Source organism: Sinocyclocheilus grahami, unplaced genomic scaffold (genome assembly GCF_001515645.1).
Source record: "Sinocyclocheilus grahami isolate Dianchi unplaced genomic scaffold, SAMN03320097.WGS_v1.1 scaffold126.1, whole genome shotgun sequence".
Classification (NCBI taxonomy): Eukaryota; Metazoa; Chordata; class Actinopteri; order Cypriniformes; family Cyprinidae; genus Sinocyclocheilus; species Sinocyclocheilus grahami.
The window spans coordinates 464062-473861 of NW_015505305.1; the positions used below are offsets into that span (position 1 = coordinate 464062).

At 40.6% G+C, this 9800-nt stretch overlaps 1 long non-coding RNA gene across 1 annotated transcript in view; it reads left to right on the forward strand.

Annotated features, from left to right (window-relative positions):
• The window catches only part of LOC107590323 (uncharacterized), a 22486-nt gene extending 14446 nt beyond the window's left edge, over positions 1–8040 (forward strand). Inside the window, exons 2-3 of the long non-coding RNA XR_001609766.1 lie at positions 1674–1677; positions 8024–8040. This is a non-coding gene — a long non-coding RNA (uncharacterized lncRNA). The remainder of the gene's footprint in view (positions 1–1673; positions 1678–8023) is intronic.
• The last annotated feature ends 1760 nt before the right edge of the window (positions 8041–9800 follow it).

Consider the following 9800-nt stretch of genomic DNA (forward strand, 5'->3'; position numbering starts at 1 on the left):
CCATACAGGATTCTAGAAAAGAACGCAGAGTACTAGCGTGCGAACTTACCACAGTGTGGATTTTAGAAAGTGTACAAAGACTTCACGTGCACACTTACCATAACATGGATTTTAAACAATACCGTTCTAAGGGGTTCTCGTGGCACTCTGAAAGAGCAGCCCATAGATGGAAATGGTGCATCCCAAAACGCTATGTTTGAGAAGTCATCAACTCGATCTTAAGGCTTATAATGCTGGAGTGGCTAGCAGTAAATCTGTAGCTGAGGGAGCAAACATCCAACTCTCAATCGAGAGGGAGCTCGACCTACAGCATGTTCCAAAGCTGGAACAGCTAGCAGTTACTTAGCTGAGGGAGCAACACCCCTAGTTCTCAAACGAGAGGAAGCTCGACCTGCAGCATGTTCCAAAGCTGGAACAGCTAGCAATAATTTACTTAGCTGAGAGAGCAACAAACCCAGTTCTAAGTAGAGAATGGAGCTCTACCTACAGCATGTTCCAATGCCGGAACTGCTAGCAGTAGTTTACCTTAGCTGAGGGAGCAACACCCCTAGTTCTCAAACGAGAGGAAGCTCGACCTGCAGCATGTTCCAAAGCTGGAACAGCTAGCAGTTACTTAGCTGAGGGAGCAACACCCCTAGTTCTCAAACGAGAGGAAGCTCGACCTGCAGCATGTTCCAAAGCTGGAACAGCTAGCAATAATTTATTTAGCTGAGAGAGCAACAAGCCCAGTTCTAAGTAGAGAATGGAGCTCTACCTACAGCATGTTCCAATGCCGGAACTGCTAGCAGTAGTTTACCTTAGCTGAGGGAGCACAAACCCAGCTCTTAATGAGAGGGGGCTCGACCTACAGCGTGATTGTAGAATCAGAAGGGTAAGCGTACTGCAAGCTAGCCAAACACTCATCGCATCAGAGAGGCAGAGGAAGGGCCAAATTCCCTGATGCTGCTGGTTCCAGGTGCTCTGGAAACCAGAGAACTCAACTTCTCATGAGAGGAGAACTCCGAATTCAGAGGAATAGTGTGCTCATTCCAGGTAACCCTTTGATAAAAGGGGAGCACTGCCCAACACTACCACGAGAACAGCCCATGGAGCGAGGAATCCAACTCCTCAGAGAGAATTAAACGCTCGAAAGAAAGCACAATGCTCACAATAACCCTCAGTTGTGAGGGGAGCGATGCTTCCAGAGTGTGTCGAAAGAGACACACTAGATGAGTGGAGCCCAAGGTACCGGGGTCTAAACCAACTCAGAGAAAGGGAACGAGGTTAATAACACGTAACCCTTACCATACAGGCTTCCAGAAAAGTGGGCAAAGCATAACGTGCACACTTACCACTTATGTGGATTTTTAGAGAGTGCGCAAAGCTTAATGTGTGCACTTACCATAGTATGGATTTAGAGTTTTCCAAGCATCTGCTCACAGATACCCGGAAGTACTGGGCCAAACGGGAGAGGCAAGCTCAAATACAACCCTCTAAGGTGAGGGGAGCACTGCCTGAGACAGCATTACACAAGAAGGTTCTCGCAAATGCCACCTATACTTCCCGCTCGATGCCTCAGCAAGAGGGGATATCCTGGTGATCAGGAGGCCCCTCAGGGCGACCTAGATACAGTAAACCAGACAGGGCAGCCTGAAAGCATAAGCCCAGCCCGGATGTCCAGGAAATGTTTGCAGTGCCGTGCCGGGGGCCTGATGATCAAGAAGTCGAGCACCCGGTTTCTGAATCCAGCAGAGGGGGTGCTCACCGAGGACCTACCCTAGAAAGGGACAGAAACACACAGGTCCCGGGAAACACTGCAAAGAAAGCTAGCAGAAAGTTTACACACACAAACACCAGTGAATTAAATATACCTACCTTCCTTTGACCCGCAATTCTTCCTACCCCTACCCGCGGGCGGGGGAGGAGCGCGAGCCGTGACACTAGCCTTCTGTGCCCGTCTCTGATCCTCAAACCGAAACGGGCCAGGATCCCTGAGTTGTTCGGGCTCAGACCTGGACCTCCTTTATCCAGGTCTTTCAGCAGGTCAGCCTGATATGCTTGGAGCATCACCATCGTGTGCAATGAAGCGACAGCCCGACCTGCTGCTGCTGCGTATCCCCTTGCATTAGAGCAAGATGTCAAGGAGGGAGTCTTAAAAGAGGACGTTTCACCCATAGAGAGATAGCTGGCCAGTGTCTCTCTATAGGGGCATCTTCTCATAACCGCTTTCGCGCATCGCCTTGATGTTGGCATAACTCGTATGCTGGAATCGATGGATGCATGAGGAAAAAACAGCCTCTTCCATTCCTTCTCAATCTCTGTATGGAAAACAGGAAGAAAGGAAGGCTCACCTGAGCTCGAGGGTTATGGCCAGAAAAAATAACGTTCATCAAAATGTCCTCGCGACGTCACTTTCTTCGCCCGCTTCATGGCAAGTAAAGCCTCGCCGTGGCACGATCCATAACTTTCAAAAGCTCATCATACGCAGGGCAGGAGGATTGGGAAGGCTCAGCCTCAGCTTCTTTGCCTTCTTCAGACATTTCCTCTTTTGCTGGGCCGAACTCAGCTGAGCACTGGCCCCTGGATCAGACAATGTTAATGAAATAACATCATCCTCCAGCAGCTCACTCTTGTCCACAGCTGACGATCGCAAGAGGGAAACCCCTCTTCAAACTCATCGCCCAGATCCACCTGCGATCCCCACGAGCTCATTCTCCTCCGTGCCTCAGCAGCGGTGGGACCTGAATCGCGGGAAGCAGATGGCTGCCCGTCTTTCCTCGAAAAGAGAGACAAACGAGAGCAGAGCTTTTTCATTGCCCCCTCGATGACATCGCGTGCGTGCTTTTCACACAAACAAATAACGCATAGATCGTGTGTGTCATCAGATGTTAAACTACGACAACACGGATGCACACATCCTCTTAAACGGTTTGCTAGTGCTCGCCATAATGATATGAATAGAGACCGCTCTTACCACAGAAATGCATGCTTCAAACAAAACAGTCAATGAATACGAAGAAGAGGATGATGTGTTCTCCCGGCGCCTATTTATACTATTGTCGCACCGGTAGTGACGTCATGACTATCGCCGGCCAACGTGTTTTTTCAATGTATGCTTCAGACACGGGTCACGACGAGGCGCTCCCCATAGCGACCCCTAGAGGACGCAGTTCCAAGTTCCCATGAAAGGGAACTGTAACATATCAAGTTTAGCTAACTTTAGGTAGATTATTTTTAAAATGTTGCTCTGTCATTACCATAGTTGACCTGAAGTTGACCTTGCTACAGTCCTCCTGGTGGCCACACTGAAGACATAATTAGTATAAGCGTGTCATTATTAATTGTAATCCGACACAATTTGAAACAGTCTAAATCTTTCTACTTCGAGTTTCGCTGCAGACTCAGCAAAACACGACGTGAGCGTGTCGAAAGACACGGAAGTTCACAAATCTCCAAAGCATAAACTCGAACAACTCTCAAACATAAGCGATGCACTTTTTATTTTGGAGAGGAAGATGCAGAAACTTGTTCCGCGCTTAGATTTGACCTGCTGTTGACTCTCTGTGTGCTACAGTTCAGATTGAGGTGTCAACAAGGGCCTTTCACTGCATTCATATTCCTGTGCTCTAAATCACATTACTGCCAAGACAAACATGGAAGACAAGGTCATCGTGGATTATGTTGGCTTTGAAAGACAGAACTACAATATGAAGCAAGTTTTTTTTCGCTTTAAGCATCAGAATCATCAACATCATTCGATTTTGAACAGGCGGCGCAAATGGAACTCAATAAGCATGCGTGAATGTTGTGGAGTTTAGACCCCAGGAAGGTAATCGTACTAAACAGCATGTAACAACAATGATTCGAGACTCAATGGCTTTCATCAGAGCTGATTGTATCACGATTGGGCTTAAATTGCAAATCAAACACTGTAGTTGTAATCAGAGCAAGATAGAGATACAAAGGGAAACAAAGCATAGCAAATGTGTGCCTTCTTCAAGTACAGACTTGGAAAAGCAAGGTTGACCTCTAAAAATAGCCTGTCCTGCTCTTCAAAAAGGCTGTATGGGGATTCATGGGAGCTTTGGTATTTTTCTTTTGACATTTCTTAATTAACTAGCCAAATTAATGTAATTCTTTATTATTCAATCAAACCACAAAATGTGGGTGGTCCAGGAAGGTTGTCGTGCCACCGGGCCACACATCATTAGGCAATAACCCTTCAATGAGCATTACCTCAGACATCACTATAAAAAGCCATTGTTCGCCATTCAACAGTGATATGAAATATGGGCTGAGTTTTATGAAGCTCATTTGCAATGAGGTATTGACGATGTACTTGGAGGGCAAACGTGTTTAATATGTACGGTAATAGTAACCAGGGAGGGCTGAGAGAAATTAAGGAATTGGGAAAAAAGAGGGGAAATGGGAAAAATTGAACACACAAGTTAACTAGACAGCGTTAGAGAAAGAGGGCAATACTTAATGTTTACATGGTTGGGCTATATGTTAAAAACTCACAATGAAATTCACAATGACTTTTGTGACAGCACAGTTGAGAATGTGACAATGCATTTATACAACAGTTCAATAAAGTTTACATTTACTTATATTTTAGACACAATGGAATACTTGGACTGAGCTTCCATGTGTCTAAAAGCCACTTAAAATGATTGTCTGCAAGAAGACTTAAAAATGTTAAGGGACAAGAAATTAATTTTTGCTGGACGGAGCAAAACTAGAAGGAACTGGCAAAATGGACTACTTGCACAGCTAATGCACGTTCTACTTAAAGGGATGGTTCACCCATATGAAAATTCTGTCATCATTTACTTACCCTCAAGTTGTTCCAAACCTGTGTTTCTCTCTTCTGTTGAGTACAAAATAAGATATTTTGAAGAATGTTGGTACCAAACAGTTGACAGTAGCCATTGACTTTCATATCATGGAAAAAAATACAATGCAAGTCAATGGCTTCCGTCACTTGTTTAGTTACTAACATTATTCAGAATATTTTATTTTGTGTTCAACAGAAGAAAGAAACAGGATTGGAACTTGAGAGTGAGTAAATTATGACAACTTTCATTATTGGGTGAACTATTTCTTTAACTATAAAGGCTGTTTGGGCAAAATTATCAAAAAGTAATTTCAGAGCCAATACATTTCAAAGCCTGAAAAATATTGAGATTTTTTTTTTTAACCTAGTATCCATGTGACACACAAGAGGGGCGTGAGAATTCTGGGAACTTCGGAATGTCAATGGAAAACTTCTGGACACGGTGTGTGCGCATTTAAGCGTATCCATGTTGAGGTAGCTTCACATACTTCTGCTCTTTGATCCAGCGACTGAGGTTGCTGACCAGCGATGTGCAATCCTGGCAGAGGTGAACAGTGTCTATGTGGGATTCCTCTGGGGCCAAGCTTAACCGCTGCAGCTGTGCAAGGCAGAGACGGGATCAAAGCACACCCAAAAAACACACTATATGAACACACACTCTCTCCATCACTAATAATAACCACCTTGGCCCAGAATCCAGTCTCCTCACTCACTGGCCCGGCTCTCTGCTCACATAATCAGGGTTTCCTTCTACATGCTATTAATTGATTCAGTATGCTTGGAAGAAGTGGTTCCCGCATTCCCATGTCTCAGATTTTTTTGTTTATTATGCTAACCATACATGATAGTCCCGCACTCTCGAGGGGGTGGAATTCTAATCAGGTGAATTCAATTACAGAGCTCCTGATCCTGATTTTCTTCTGGGCTCCAAGTGCACAAGTCCTGTTGAGAGCGTACATGGGTGTCAGCTTAAAACTTCTTTCTTTTGGGGTTATTTCTCTCTCTCTCTCTCTCTCTCTCTCTCTCTCATTTTCTATGTCTCTCCTTGAAGGCATGCATGTATTAAACATTTTGCAAAAATGTAAAAAAAGAAAACTGGATCATAACTGGATTCAATCAAATTACAGAGGACCCCGCCTGAAACAAAAGCAGATGGCACAGACTAATTAAGTACAAATGTGTTTAGTTTCAACCCCATGTGTCTAGTGCTTATTAGTAGCCAAGCTGAAATACAGTAAACACATAAAGAAGCAATACATTTAAAAAACAAAAGCCAGACATCTTAAGTATGTAGTTTCTTGAATGTTAAAATACTTTCTAATATTTCTATAGTTCAAATTTTCTCACTGACATTTTTTTCTAGATTCAATAAAATATAAACTAAATTTAGAAACTATCAACAATATTAACAATAATTACAAATTAAAAATATATATATATTTTATTTTATTTAACTTCCTTGTATTTTGTATTATTAATTTGCATAACATGACACATAACATGAACTTGTAGAGTACCGTTCAAAAAATGTGCGGTCAGTGAGATTTATTATTATTATTATTATTTATTTTTATTTATTTTTATGTTTTTGAAAAAAGACTCTTACACTCATTACGGCTGCATTTATATGATAAACATACAGTAAAAACAGTAACATTGAACATTAAAATAACTGCTTTCTATTTGAGTATATTTTAAAATGTAATTTATTCCTGTGATGACAATATCTGAACTTTTTTATAAAATTATTAATGTCTTTACTTTCAAATGCACAGACACAAATTGTTTTATTATTGTTATTATTATAATTATTATATATTATAGACAGTGACAGAAAGTTCATTTTTGCTTGAACTATCCATTTAAAAAGAGTGATAGGCACAACAGCACACCTACAATCCCATATCAGACACCAGTAACCAAAACCTAACATATGCAGGTCTTTTTAGCAGGGGAGAGCATGAGAGACATACAGTCAGAGAGAGAAAAAATGAGAAAGTGAAAGTGAGGGATAGAGAGAGACTGAAAGAGGAAGTGGGAGAGGAAGAGAGAATCCCCTCTGAATGTTCTGTAAGCCATATGTTGTGCATATAAAGCACTGTTGTGTGCCGAAGTGATTCATGACTCCTCATACTTCTCCAGAAACTGTTAGGACTCTGAGACAGTCACTACACTCTCTGTCTAGACACCACTTGTCAGAATTACGCAGTTTAAAACACTCACAAAGAGAGAGGGGGATTTCAAATGATGACTCAATTCAATCAGCGATTCTTTCTTTTGTCTTCTTTCCATTTTTTTCCATAATGTGGCTATTCTCAAGCTCCATGTCAAATGTTTTACATGATTTTCAGTCTAATGGCTAGAGGCTGTATGAACACTGGACCTTGTGCATATTAAGTTAATGGGGGCAGTTCTATGCATGGCTGCACTGTGTGAATAAATGCTACATCCAGCACTCCATGCCCTGATTATATAGATAGAGAGAGAGAGAAAGAGAGCAAATGGGGAAGAGGGGGAAGGAAAGAGAAGGAGAAACAGATAGACAGAAAGAGAAAATGGATACCTAGAGGTGGCAGCTCATGATGATTAAAATGGAGATTAAGCAATTTCAGATATCAGCGTGTGGATTTGGTTTGTCAATTATCTTACCTCCTGTAGGAATGTCTCAGTCTTCCTCAAAGAAATGCTGTTACAGAGCAGTACGGGTGCCTGCATCTAATCTCATATTCTAATTCGCGACGAGTGCCAAAAACTGGCTGCTAACAGGTTTTCCAGGAATTCCTTTGAATAGAACGTTCAATGTTTAGCTTTACAGCTAGGTTGTGAGCTGACTATATTCTGGATTTGCAGCCAGCATAATAAGTGAAAAGAGATGTATATTCATACAGAAATGTTTCTACCAAAATAGCCTAGTTTGGTAAATCTCATAAAAACATGTTAAGAAGATGTCTAGGTCAGATTTCATCTCAAAATCTAAAGAAATGAATAAAAAGTTATGTTTTGCATAAAGAAAATGAATAAAATAGATTAAGATTTTCTGACATTGTTGTGATAATTAAGGATATTCCTCCTTAATTCTGATTGTTGTACAACCTTTAATTTACGACTCTATAATAAAACATAGTATATTTTTATCAAGTTGTCTTGAAGACAAAAGAAAAACTTAACAATTTGTAATTGTAATATTTTAATTACACTTACTGTCAGGATTATTATTATTACCTAAAACTATTAAAACCATCTTTATTAATGGAAATAAAGCTAAAATAAAACAAATATTAGACGATGAAAAATATTTAACTAAGCAAAAATTTGAAATGTCGTCTTGGCAGCAAACTGAAATAAGTTGAAGCAGTATAATTCATTGGAAATAAATAAAAAATAAAATAAAAATAAAATAATAATTAATGAAATCTGAATAGTAATTAAAAAACAATAAAAATGCCAAAAACACATAAAACAATTGCAAAATATTTATCTAAAATAAAAATTTAAACTGAAAATATAAAATTTTTTATTCAAAATATAATTAAAAACTATAATACCCAGTAACTACAGTGCCCATTATTTTATTGTGATTTAAAGGGGTCATATGATGCGATTTAAATTTTTCCTTTCTCTTTGAAGTGTTACAAGCTCTTGGTGCATAAAGAAGATCTGTAAAGTTGCAAAGATTAAAGTCTCAAATCCAAAGAGATATTCTTTATAAAAGTTCAGAGTCAACCACGCCTACCTAAAACGGCTCGTTCTAACACGCCCCCACATGTCTACGTCACTATGTGGGAAGATTTGCATAACACCACCCAAATGTTCACGCAAAGAAAGAAGGCGTAACTTTTATTCTTGCTGTAGTATTGTTGTTGCTGCCGCCACCATGTCGTGAGCTGTGTGTTTCATTGTGAAAGCGAAACTACTTTGTTTGGCCTTCCAAAAGAGGACGATATTCGCTTCGTCATGCCTGTAGCTGATCCGTTCTGGTCGCTGAGGAAATACTACAACTTTGCGCTGTGGATCGCCGGATCGGCTTTCACCATGGACGAAGCGGAGTCCAGCCCGGGGTCGTCACATGTGGTTGCCGCAAGCCCACCGGCCATTCCTCACTCTAGCCCACCTGCCACCACTCACTCTAGCCCACCGTGTGACGCTTGTGAAAGCGAAACTACTTTGTTTGGCCTTCCAAAAGAGGACACGACTAGAAATCAGTGGTTCAGTTGTATTTACAACACTGTTCCAGTTCAACCCAAATATTCAGATGTGTGCAGAGCATTTCATGGAGGACTGTTTCCTGATCCTGGGAGAGTAGACTACAATGTTCTTTTCTGACTCACAGACTGTAAGTACATTTTCATATTTAAAGGATTTGCCACTGATGATTCAAACGCGAGTTTTGAGCAGTGTAGAGTAGCGGTTGTTGATTGTCATTTCTCCGATCACAAATGCAGACATGGTTTTATGTTTACACGGCACGATGCGATGCGATGCAATGCAATGCGTAAAAAGACTGTATAAGTCATTATAATCCGTAATGATGTCCCCACTTCAGACAGATGAGCTTTGTAAAAATCAACGCGTTTCAGAAAGGCAGGGCATAGAGGAGAAACAATAATGTGTTTTTTGAACCTTAAACCACATAAACACATTTCATTACACCAAATACACAAAATAATGTTATTTTTAGCAACATCATATGACCCCTTTAATAAAAAAATACATAATGAGCATCTCCATTGAGAATAATGACAATTCATGGGAACTGCAATAAAACTCAATAGTAAAAATGGCTAGATGCATTATGGTAATAAGAATGTGTTAGGGAAATGTGCATACTTGTCACAAAAATGAGAATATAAAAAATAAAATTCATGTCAGAATACAATAAAGAAGAAAAAAAAACTTTTGTGTAAAAATGGCTACAGTGCTTGGTTTCTGAGCATATGCCATTAGCATTGTAGCGAATCAGCTCATGGGGAAATATGAATAATTA